The following is a 12,921-nucleotide window of genomic DNA, read 5'->3' on the forward strand; positions in this document are numbered from 1 at the left end:
TTCACTAAACAGTGGCTTCACAATAGCAAAAAGATTACATATGGCGAGGTGTGTGTATAAAGTCTTCTGAAAGGACATATTGACAATGGGCACACATATTGGCTTTAACCAAGTAGCGGTGTTGCAGATTGTTTTATGCTACTGCCTCTTTGTAAATCGACAAAAGGTATGATACAAAGTCTAAATAGATACAAGAAGTCAGTCGTACTCTGCTAATGAGAGCTATACAATGACAAAGTGTTCCTCAGGCAGGGGATTTATCAAGGAACCACTGCACCCAAGATTTACGCCATAGATGCTTTCTACACCTAACTACTGTTATCATCCAAAGGCATCTCATGAAAATGCACTGCACCTAAAGTCTTTGTGCTGATGACTAGAAAGGAGGGGCTCTATTCAATGAAGACACATTCTTTTGTGTAATGTGTGCAAGAAATACCCATCCTCAGTATGTGAGTCATTCATTCTGCTCCAGTGCACTGAAAGGGGGAGGTGACAGCCAACATGGACCATCTACTAGGAGATTGCAGGTTTGGCATTAAGCCATCGTGGCCAATGGACTGCAGTGTGTGTCAACCACAAACTCCTGCAGAGCATAGATAAGATGAAGTACATAAATCCATGTGGTCATGAATTGATTGTAGTCAGTTCCTGAAAGAGCATTTGAATTTCTGCAGGTGCGGTTCCATTGTTTGGATCGCTCTTCAGTGCAAGGAACAAAAGGTCTTCATAATACTTTCCAGTATGCCCCTTCCAATTTGACTACAGAATCTTATATCAGTAGGGATCTAGTAGCGAAAAGGATGTAATCCTTAACAATGCCAAGCTACAATAGTTTAATTATGGTGATGCATTTGCATTGATCAGGGACATATGAAAAATTTCTATCCACGCATGTTTTTTATTCACGGAGAAAAAGCAGACAAAAACTGCATATGAATTATAACTGGCTTTCCTTTATTAATCAGTTAATATTTCCAATGAAATATGAATCAATGTCCTCAATTTAATCATTCAAACTATTTTTTTAAAAAACATTGCGTACAATACAACCAGTGAAAATATTAAAGGCAAACGTTCTTAATACTTTTCGTTTCAGTATGCATAAATCCTATTCCAATCAATACATTTTGACATTCACATTATAAGGCAACGAAAATACTTTCATTGTAATAGTGCTTTAAAAAAAAACGATGATGAAGTGTATTCAATGCCTTTGTTTCCATGTACTCCTCCTCACTGGGTGCTCAGAGGGTTATCTTTGGGTCCCTTTTGTATTACTGATGATGGTGCGATGACTGAAGAGAATAAATGCATCAACCTCCCTTGTAAATAACTGGGTGAGGGCAAACAGATGGAATAGTGCTGTTAATCACCGCCTCTCCCTTATCATCAGTCCTTTGTCAATATACAGGAGTCGGACAATCCTGAAATAGGCCATTACTCTTACCACGTATATTTCTGCAGAGAAAGGGTTTAAAAAGAATGCTTAAATGTAATTTTTAGGCAAAACATATTCTTACATTTTTTTTTTCGATAAGACAACTAAATAAAAGATAGTTGTACTAAAATGGAAGCTGATTTTTCCCAAAGACCAAACACTAGTTTGTCTGCGTAACCATAAAACGCTTCAAACCCATAACTTTTGAAAGTCATTTGATTCCTTCCTATACGCGAAGAGAGAGATAAATCAAAAGACATAAGGATACAAGGAGAGAACAGCTTTTTGATCAGGAGAGATGTGAAGAAAGCTCAGTTTGTTCAACCGAAATCTGGAGAGCTTTTGCTGAGACCGAGGGGGGTAGAATTGTTTGAGGATTTAAAAATTGATTCAATCTCTCAATGGTTGACTGATAATATGAGGCAACATTTGGAGACATTTCGAAGTATGATTTTGGGTGTGTTTGGCAGGGTGTTTCTCGAGGGCAGTGTTGGTGAGGTCGTGGAACGTATTTAATGGCACTTAGTGGCGGAAATGAGCGCACGTGAGCTTCTTGCCATTACTGGCTGTCTCGTCGAATGATTTGCCAGACTCGTGCTTCAGCATCTCGCCACTAACAAGGGGATCCTGCTTTTAAAAGCTTCCTCCACTCACTCCCAGTCAACACAGAAGCATGGCAGCGCACAGACATGCTCCTTGATTTGGCGGTGCTGACCGGGTCAGTTTTATCAACGCGGTCAATGCGAGACAGGACATACTGTTCTCTTGAGGGGGTCGGAGGAGAGCAGCAGGGTCACCAATGCCACCTGGGAGGCAGTGCCAGCGGCTGTCAGTGAGGGTACATGACCAGGAGGGCCATGGTAAATGTCGGAAGATGACCAATGACCTCCACTGAGCTGCAAGGGTAAATTACCGCCCATCTCCTGGTATCAGTTCTGCCTGCTACCCCTCAAATTCCCAAACACCCTTCCTCCCCCTGCAATCAACTGGCTGACACCTCGCAACCTCCCTGTTGTGTTAATCACCCTGGGGTAACACAGACTGCAACTGGATGCAGTTGTACTTCGAAAGTAGACTCCAAACTTTGATGTTAGTTCAATACGTTTTATTGAACTTGTTAAGCAGTGTACACAGTTCGCTGTGGGTTTGACACTCTACTAATCTAAGCATGCTTACTATAACTAACTAGACCAGACTAGCTCTGAGCCATGTGTAGAAGGAGCTAACTGACAATATACACCCTGACTGTCACTCCAGTTGCCACCAGTGGAAAGAGGTAGATTGCTGATGCCTCATGTGTTTTATAGTGCGAGACCACCCTCTAGTGTTCTGCGTGGTGATTGGTTGTGTTCTGTCCTGTATGTTGTACTGGGTGTCTAGCACTGCCTGTATCTCATTATGTGCATGAGTGCATATTATGACATCTCCCCTTTTTAAAAAAAAATGTTGGTTGCTTGGAGCATATGTGACTGTATTTACATGTGGAACTATTTACATTAAATGGAGAGTGGATGAATATATACATGGGAGGTGTCTAGCATGCAGATACAGAACAAAATTTCCAAGATAAATGTCAGTCCAATCTTTGATTCTTGCGTCGGATCATTGTCGGCCACCTGAGAGGTGGAGGTGGGGACGACGGCGCCTTAACAGGCGGGATTGCTGACAGATTGGTGGCCTCGTGGTGCGAAGTGTCTGGAAGAGAAGGCATAACAACATACGGAAAAGTAGGATCTGGTGGTGGGCAGGCAACTTTGCGCAGTGCCCTTCTGTTGCGCCTGACAATGGAGCCATCAGCCATACGAACTACAAACGATCTGGGAGCAGCCTGTCAAACAACAACAGCTGGAGCTGACCAGCCTCCATCAGGCAGCTTGATCTGAACAGCATCTTCCGAAGATAGCACAGGCAAATCGGTAGCATGAGCATCGTACGTCAGCTTTTGCCGTTTCCGGAGTTGTTGCACCTTTTGCAGCACTGGGAGGTGATCCAGGTCTGGTAAGTGTATGGCTGGAACAGTCATCCGCAGTCCTCTATTCAGGAGGAGTTGAGCCGGGGACATACAGGTTGCCCTGTACGCCAACAGCGCAAGGTTGAAGTCAGAAGCTGGGTCCACAGCCTCGCAGAGCAGTTGCTTCACTATACGGACCCCATTCTCAACCTTCCCCTTGGACTGCGGGTAGTGTGGGCTTGAGGTAATGTGGTGAATTGGTACAACTTGGCGAAATTGGACCACTCTTGACTGACACAGCCATGACAGTGAGTGGAATACCATGCCTGGCAAATATCTCCTTGCAGGCCTTGATGACTGTCCTTGATGTTAGGTCTGACAGCTTCACAACTTCCGGGTAATTTGAGAAGTAATCTATGATGAGCACATAGTCACGCCCATTGGCGTGAAAAAGGTAGACTCCCACTTGGGACCACGGAGAGGTCACAATCTTGTGTTGCTGGAATGTTTCTTTTGTTTGAGCAGGCTGGAAACGCTGGCAAGCCGCACAATTGAGGACCATGTTGGATATGTCCTGGCTGATTCCAGGCCAATAGACACCCTGCCAGGCCCTGCGCCTACACTTTGACACCTAGGTGTCCCTCGTGGATTTGTTTGAGCACTAAGCTCTGCAGACTGTGAGGAATAACGATACGATCTAGCTTGAGGAGGATCCCCTCGACGACTGTCAGGCCATCCTTTTTGCCAGCCATTTTCAAGGTGGTGCATTACACGCTGGAGAAGAGGGTCTTTGGCAGTCTCTTCATGAATGCTGATCACTCTTTCATCTGAGGCCGGGAGGTTGCTGGCACACAGCTGCACCTGTGCCTCAATCTGGCGGATGAAGTCAACCTGTTCACAGGGCGAGGTGATGGAGCGGGACAGGGCATCCGTAATTATCAGCTCCTTGCCGGGTGTGTATACTAACTCAAAATCGTACCTGCGGAGCCGAAGGAGAATGCGCTGAAGCCTGGGCGTCATGTCATTCAAGTCCTTATGAATGATTTGGAGCAAGGGTCTGTGGTCAGTCTCCACTGTAAACGTTGGTAGACAGTAGACGTAGTCATGGAACTTTACAATACCGGTTAGGAGGCCCAGGCACTCATTTTTCTAACTGGGCGTACCTCTGTTCAGTAGGAGTCATGGCCCTTGATGCATAAGCAACTGGAGCCCAGGACGAGGAGTCATCCCTCTGGAGGAGCACCGCATCAATGCCGTCCTGGCTTGCGTCCGTGGAGATTTTTGTTTCCCTGTCCGGGTAAAAAAAACTCTAGTACCGGAGCAGTGGTGAGCTTAGCTTTGAGCTTGAGCCGCTCTGCTTGATATGGGGGTAGCCACTGGAATGCAGTGGACTTCTTTACCAGATGCCTGAGAGCCGTGGTGTGTGAGGCCATGTTGGGAATGAATTTTCCCCAAGAAGAAGTTCACCATACCGAGGAAGCGTAGTTACGCCTTTTTGTCTTCCGGGGTCTTCATGGTGTTGATGGCCTTGACCTTGTCCTAATCTGGTTGCACACCCGGCTGGGATTTATGGTCGCCCAAGAACTTGATGGATGACATGCCAAAGGAGCACTTGGCCTTGTTCAGCTTAAGGTGGTTTGCATGGACACGTCGAAAAACTTGATTGAGACGAGATGTGTTCCTCAGGGGTCGTGGACCATATGATTACATCATCTATGTAGACAGACACCCTCAATGCCCTCCATCATCTGTTCCATGATCCTGTGGAAGATTTCAGAGGCTGAGACAATGCCGAACGGCATACGGTTATAACAGTACCTGCCAAATGGTGTGTTGAACGTGCAGAGATTCCTGCTGGACTCATCCAGTTGCATCTGCCAGAAACCACGCGATGCATCTAGCTTCGTAAAGAACCTGGCGTGTGCCATCTCACTGGTCAGTTCCTCGCGCTTCGGGATCAGGTAGTGTTCCCGCATTATGTTCCGGTTAAGATCTTTGGGATCTATATATATCCGCAACTCTCCTGAGGGCTTCTTCACACAGACCATCGAGCTGACCCAGTCAGTCGGTTCCGTCACTTTGGAGATGATGCACTGGTCTTGGGGCTCCTGTAGCTGTGCCTTTAAAACGTTCCTTCAGAGGAGCCGGCACCCGGCGTGGTGCATGGATTACAGGCGTGGTCTCAGGCCTGAGTAGGATCTTGTAGCAGTACGGCAGCGTACCCATTCCATTAAATACATCCGGATTTTGAGCCAGGATGTCAATGTCAGCCTGAAGATCCACATTGGCAGAAGAAGGCATGGCATGGACTTGCTGTAGAAGGTTGAGTAAGTTGCATGGGCACTGAGCAGGGATGCCTGATCAGGCTTGACGATTTTAAATCGCAGTGTGACATTGATGGTCTTGTTGGAGATGGATAGGTGACAAATAGGTGACAAGATCCTAGTGCAGTTATGGCGTTGCCATTATAATCGAGGAGCTGGCAGGCTGGCGGAAGAATTTTGGGTTGCTGTTTAATGCGGTCTAGATCAGCTTGAGAGATGCGATTGGCTGAAGCACCAGTGTCCAGCTTAAACTGGATGCTGCACTGATTTAGTGTACAACAGCACGCCATTAGTCTGGAGAATCCACATTGAGGATAGATAGGCGTCTTGCTGAATTTGAGGAGGCATACTCACATGTAGTGATGATGCCCACACGATAAGGGGACTCCAGGCAGTTGTCCTCGGGATCCATAGTGCTACCAGGATCAGAATCCAATAGACCTTGTTGTACACATCGAACGCGCTTGCGTTGAAATTGGGATCGCTGGCCGTTGACTGGCGGTGCAGACCTGCATAAGGCTGGATAATGTCCAGGCTTCCCGCAGTTTAAACATCGCCTGCCTTTTGCAGGGCATTGGTGCTTTAAGTGGGCGGTGCCACAGTTCGGGCACATCATGACGTTGACGTCGTTACGCTCCGTCGCACATGTGCAGTGCAGTCAGCCGACGTTCGCACCTGCGCAGTTTGGTTTTCGGCCGCTTCGTTCTCCCGTTCGTGTTGCGCATGCGTGGGGCCCCAGGAAAAGCGTGCAAAATGGCCGCTTTCATCGATACTGAGGCGCTGCATCCGGGCGAAGGCCTGAACACACTCTACCTCGTGGGATGCTCGTTTTTCTACACTCCCTGCCTTGTGGGAAGCAAGTTCTTCGTAGTCTGCCAGGATTGGAGATGGGAGTACCGGTTTCTCGCATGATCATGCACTATACACATCTCGATTGCGACTGGCAGGGTCATGTCCTGAATTTTGAGGAGTTGCTCCCGCAAGGAATCGGAGTGCACCCCAAACACGATCTGATCCCTGATCATGGAATCAGCAGTTGCACCATAATTGCAGGACTGCGCTAATATACGGAGCCGAGTTAGAAAAGATTGGAAAGGTTCATCCTTACCCTGAAGGCATCGCTGGAAGATATAGCGCTCAAAGCTCTCGTTTGTTTAGACTCCGCCCCCCCCCGCCCCCCGCAGCATTTCTGATAATGAAACCAGTTGTGATGACCATACCAGGGGTGCAGAGATGCCTGGAGGAACCAGGGTTGAGGACTAAGGCTGGGCACTATCCCTTGGCATCCTGGCAGTGCCCTGGCACCAGCGAGCAGTGCCAGGGGTGAGAAAAGTAAACTCCCTCCCCCCCCCCCCCCAATAGCTTAAGGGCAACTCCATCACCCACCCCCCCCCCCCCCCCTCCTCCCTCCTCCCCGCCCGTTCGTCGGAATGCACACTTCTCCCCCATCATCATACATAGGGGGAAGCTTCCCCTCTCTCAATGGAGGAGGGTTACCGGACTTTTTAAAAAAAAGCATCCAATTATTTTTTTCCAATTAAGGGGCAATTTGGCGTGGCCAATCCACCTACCCTGCACACCTTTGGGTTGTGGGGGTGAAACCCATACAAACATGGGGCGAATGTGCAAACTCCACACATAAAAGTGACCCAGAACTGGGATCGAACTTGGGTCCTCGGCGCCATGAGGCAGCAGTGTTAACCACTGCACCACATTGCTGCCCTGAGGGTTACATCCCCGACCTTCACCCCAACTCCCCGAATTGTCAGCGGGTCACTATACAAGACAAGGGTGTGATAATAACCCGCTTTGAGGCAAGCTCTGGTGGTCCTCAAGTCTGTCGTGGGACACTGGGTGACTCCATGGGATGGAGTGGCAGCGGGCTATCATCACACCCTTGTCTTGTATAGTGACCCGCTGACAATGCCGACACAGGCCCTGTCACTGTCACACAGACCCTGGTAGGGTGGAACGTGTGGGAGGGTGAGGGAGGGAGTGGTCCATAGGGGGAGGGAGTGATTGCGGGGAGGTGGAGCAAAAGTGGGCGGACAGGGGGGTGAGATGACAGATAAATTTCCGTCCTATGGAGTAGCGGGCAAGGATGAGGGCCTTCTGGGCATGTCAGACGCTCCGGCATCGCCTGTCCTCCTTTCTCTGAGCACAGTGGCCCTCGATCAGGAGCCTCCAATGCATACCACATGCAAACAATGTGTGCCCCCGTAGGTCCTTCCCGGGATCATCCTCATCCTGCTTCGCAGACAGGGCCGCATGTTCCTCCTCCTCCTCCTCCACATCCAGCACCTTGCCCTGCTACTGTACCAGCTTGTGGAGGGCACAGCAGACCACCACAAAGTGGAAGGCCCTCTGGGCGGTGTATTGCAGTGCACCTCCAAAGCATTCCAGTCATTGAAACCACATTTTGAGTAGTCGATCCACCACTCAAAACAGCATGGATGGCACATAGGGTGCCGCTCAAGTCTGCGTTGATGCTGCTGCTGCCTGCTCCTCTGCCTGGGCACTGTGAGAGCTGCTGCTGCGGAGTTGGCAACACCATGCTAATCTGTAAGTAATTGGAGAGGAGAGAGGCCGGCAATCAGTTAGGGCTTCCACCCTTGGATCATTTAATCCCCCATGCCTCCCATCGTTACACGTCCCAATTTCTCTCGAGTGCCATCCAGGAGCCAGTTGTGCTTGGCGACCCTGCTCTGCACTAGCACCCCCTGCCATAGCAGTACCCCCTCTACCCCAGACCCCTGCCAGGAACACTAGGGAGACCGAGTTCAGGTGACCTCCCAGATCCACAAACTCGCCCTCTGGTTGCAGGGATATCTCCACTGCTGAACTCCAGCTCGAGTGTTTCATTGTTGGCTGCTGCCTGTGGTGCAGACGCCCCCAAGTTTCAGGCAAAGTGTCCAGGCCTCATTGTTTTATTGGAATGCTAGACAACGAAACTTGTCTGAGACATGGCACGTGTCGCCACAAGAATGCATTTGAGTGTATTTTGTTTATTCAACAGTCAGTCATACTTTTATACAAAAAGGTAAAAACAACCCACTTAACAGTCCTTATATCATATCAACCATTAACCAAGACTTCCGGTGGCGTTCGCGAGCGGCGCGGCCACATTGAGGAGTAGCTCCTGCCGGTCCGCGATGTTGTGGTCATTTTCTGGGGGTTCCCCACGGTTTTTTTTAAAAATTACTTCTCCGGGGTCGGCCCTGCCTCCCTCGCCCAAGCGTTAAATCTCCGTTTCACGGAGCTGGTCCCGGTGGGTTCAGTGGAGCGGCTGCACGTGGCGGAGGAGTGGGACAGCATGAAAGCCGGACCTGAAAAGTTGAAAGGAGTAGCGGGCGCGGAGTCAAACGGGGGCCGAGGCGGCAGGCCCGAAGCCAGGGCACGATGTAGGAGAGCTGTCCCACATCGGATGGCTCCCACCTAGAATGTGGTAAGAAGACTGAAGCCCGGTCCCAGGGAAATTCTGGAGGAATACAAAAAAGAAGAGAAAGAAGTGTTAAAGAAATTTGGTGAAAGTTTTTTTTTTCCCCCTTTTTTTTGGAGGAAGAAAAGTTTTTGTTTTTTCTATTTTATTAAAAAAGCTAGAAAGGATCAAAGAAGAAAAGAAAAAGGAAAAATAATGGATACGAAAAGCGGCGTTGAGGAAGGGAGGCAACGCAGGCTCGCCGTTGAATGAGAAGGCGAGCAAAAGTGCTGACAAGGTGGATGCCGGACCGCATGGTGGGGCCGCACTACTTACAGTGGAGAAGATGACCAAGGTGATGGCGGTGGAGCTGGGAAAGCAGTTTGCGAGGCACATGGAGGCTTTTAGGAAGGAGATGGTGGTCGCATTTAAGTCATTGGTGGAGGAGGCAATCGCCCCAGTAGAGGGTAGCTGTGGCAAAGACATCGGCCGAGGTGACAGAGCAGGGCAAGAAGATGAAGGAAGTGGAGGAGGTAGTGTCGCAGCACAGCGACCAATTCACCTCAATGGGGGTCAAGCTGCGGAGGGTGGTGGAGGTCAACAGAGGACTCCGAGCAAAGCTCGAGGACTTGGGAGAACCGCTCGAGGCAGCACAATCTGAGAATTGTGGGCTTGCCCGAAGGGACAGAGGGTCCAAGGCCAACAGAGTACTTCACTGAGAAGTTGGCAGAGCTGATGGGGGAGGGTGAGGACCCCTCCCGGTACGAGCTCATCGGTCATTAAGGCCGAAGCCCAAAGTGAATGAGCCGCAAAGAGCAGTAATTATCTGCTTCAATAAGTACTGCATGAAGGAAAAGATGCTAAGCTGGGTGAAGCAGAAGCGCAAGGTGCAGTGGGATGGTGCTGGAGTTCGGATCTACCAGGACCTGACGGTGGAGTTGGTAAAAAGACGAGCGGCATTGTACAAAAGGTGGGTGCGGTTTGGTATGGTATACCCGGCAAAGCTGAGGGTGACGTATGATGCCAAAGACTTTTATTTTGAGACAGCAGAGGCGGCTGAGGCGTTCGTGAGGGCAGAAGGCTTGGGACAGACGTACAGACGTGAGGAGCGGAGTTGGAAGAGAGACTGTGGACTATGATTGGGAGCTGGAAAATGTATAAATGCTATAACTTTCTTTTTACTGACGTGTATTGTAATTTGCTTCTCTTCACATTGTTACAGAGTTCAAGTTATTGGCTGAGTTGATTGCGACGGTTATATCTTAGGTTAGTGAATTGTATGGGTTGGATTGTTGTTTTTGTTTTTTCTTTCTCTGAGACTGGGCGGAAGGGGACGGTATATCTTGGCGGGGGGAGCCACCCGCGCTTGCTAACTAAAGTCAGCTAGTGAATGGGGGTGAAGTGAGAGGAGGGCTGCGAACATTGGAGCCTGTGTCGCAGGTTTTGATGGGCCTAGGAGGTAAGTGGTGGGGTGAGGAGGGGGAAGGGATTGATGCTGGGAGATATTTTGCGAGAGGAAATCTAGGGGGGGGGGGGTTTGGGAGGGGGAGATTGGGTTCGATGTTAATAATGGACAGGGGCAGGTCAGGCTCATGGGGCAGGGCCCCGTGGTATGATGATGGTGGATAAGAAGGGTGGGGGAGTGAGAGACGGGTGGTGGGAGTGAGAGACCCCCAGTTAGGATAGTCACGTGGAACGTGAGGGGGTTAGGGGGTCCGGTCAAGAGGTCAAGGGTGCTTGCACATCTTAAAAGTTTGAAAGCCTATGTAGCAATGCTGCAGGAGACTCGCTTGAGGGTGAAGGACCAGGTGAGACTTAAAAAGGGTTGGGTTAGTCAGGTGCTTGACGGAACGGCTCGAGGGGTAGCGGTAATGGTCAGCAAAAGAGTACACTTCCAGATGGAGAAGGTGGTGGCGAATCAGCGGGGTAGATATGTGATTGTGACAGGGGTGCTGGAGGGGAGGTTAGTGGCGCTGTTAAATATATACGGCCCCAATTGGGACGATGTGGGATTCGCAAAGAAGGCGCTTGGGGCCATCCCCGACTTGGAAACACACAAACTGATAGTGGGAGGGGGGGGGGGGGGACTGGAACTTGGTGCAGGAGCCAAGGTTGGACAGGTCACGGCCGCGCTCGCTGGTCCCATCAGGTGGGGCGAAGGCGTTGGCTGGGCTAATGGTGGAAATGGGAGGGGTGGATCCTTGGAGGTTTCTGCATCCAGGGAAGCGGGAGTACTCATTTTTCTCAGCAGTCCATAAGGTATCGTGGATCGACTTTTTTGTGGTGGGGAAGGCTTTGCTGGCTGAGGTTAATGGGTCGGAATACTCGGCAATTGCAGTGTCAGATCATGCTCCGCATTGGGTAGATATGGTACGGGAGAAGGGGGTAGCGCAGAGGCCGGGTTGGAAATTAGATGTGGAACTTTTGGGGGACCAAGTGATCTGTGACAAAATTGAAAAGGTAATTAAGAAATATGTAGGTTTCAACTGTACGGGTGAGGTGTCGAAGGCAGTTGTCTGGGAGGCTCTAAAGGCGGTAGTGAGGGGTGAGGTGATTTTGTTTAAGGCCAGGGTGGACAAAGAGGAGAGGTTGGAGCGGCGGAGGGTAATGGATGAGATGTTAGAGGTAGATAGGAGGTATGCAGAGGATGGAGACCCAGCAATGCTGGAAAAGATGAAGGAACTGCAGGCAAGCTTTGACTGACTATCTACCAGGAAGGCAGTGCGCCAACTAAGACGAGCAAGGGGGGCAGTTTACGAACATGGAGGTAAGGCGGGGCACATGTTAGCAGGTCAGCTCCAGAGGGAAGCAGCGGCAAGGGAAATTGTTCAGGCGAGGGATAGGACAGGGAAGTTGGTGGTGGCTCCGGATCTGATTAACAAGGTTTTTGAGGAATTTTATGAGAGGTTGTACAGGTCAGAGCCACCTGGGGGAGACCGTGAAATGCAGGAATTTCTAGATGGGTTGGAATACCCGAGGTTAGAGGAGGGGGACAGGGCTACATTAGAAGAAGGAGCGATAGTGGAGCAGGAGATAAAGGATGCAATTACGAGGATGCAGTCGGGGAAGGAGGCGGGGCCGGGTGGGTTTCCGGTGGAATATTATAAAAAATTCAAGGACAAGCTGGCACCCCATGTGAGATGTTTGAAGAGGCGATAGGGAAGGGGTGTTGCCACAAACTTTGGGGCAGGCGTCGATTTCAGTTGCTAAAAAAAGATAAGGACCCGACGGAGTGTGGGTCGTATAGGCCCATTTCGCTTCTGAATGTGGACGCAAAAGTATTGGCGAAGGTGTCGACGGGTAGGCTGGAGGAGTGCCTCCCGAAGGTGATAGGTGAAGATCAGACGGGGTTCATGAGAGGGAGGCAGCTCTTTTCGAACATTAGCAGGGTATTGAACGTCGTTATGGCACTGGCGGAGGGGAAGGAAACAGAGGTGGCTGTGGCATCCCTTTCTCATTAGAGCGGAGAAGGATGAGGGGCGACTTGATAGAGGTTTATAAGATGATCAGGGGAATAGATAGAGTAGACAGTCAGAGACTTTTTCCCCGGGTGGAACACACCATTACAAGGGGACATAAATTTAAGGTGAAAGGTGGAAGATATAGGAGGGATATCAGAGGTAGGTTCTTTACCCAGAGAGTAGTGGGGGCATGGAATGCACTGCCTGTGGAAGTAGTTGAGTCGGAAACATTAGGGACCTTCAAGCAGCTATTGGATAGGTACATGGATGACGGTAAAATGATATAGTGACGATTTATTTGTTCTTAAGGGCAGCACGGTAGCATT

The 12,921-nt window shown here is 49.8% G+C and overlaps 1 long non-coding RNA gene across 1 annotated transcript in view; it reads right to left on the reverse strand.

Moving 5' to 3' along the window:
- Window positions 1-936: 936 nt before the first annotated feature.
- The window catches only part of LOC140396431 (uncharacterized), an 85,090-nt gene continuing 73,105 nt past the window's right edge, over window positions 937-12,921 (reverse strand). The window contains exon 2 of the long non-coding RNA XR_011936534.1: window positions 937-1,461. This is a non-coding gene — a long non-coding RNA (uncharacterized lncRNA). The remainder of the gene's footprint in view (window positions 1,462-12,921) is intronic.

Source organism: Scyliorhinus torazame, chromosome 19, assembly GCF_047496885.1.
Source record: "Scyliorhinus torazame isolate Kashiwa2021f chromosome 19, sScyTor2.1, whole genome shotgun sequence".
In the NCBI taxonomy this organism is placed as follows: domain Eukaryota; kingdom Metazoa; phylum Chordata; class Chondrichthyes; order Carcharhiniformes; family Scyliorhinidae; genus Scyliorhinus; species Scyliorhinus torazame.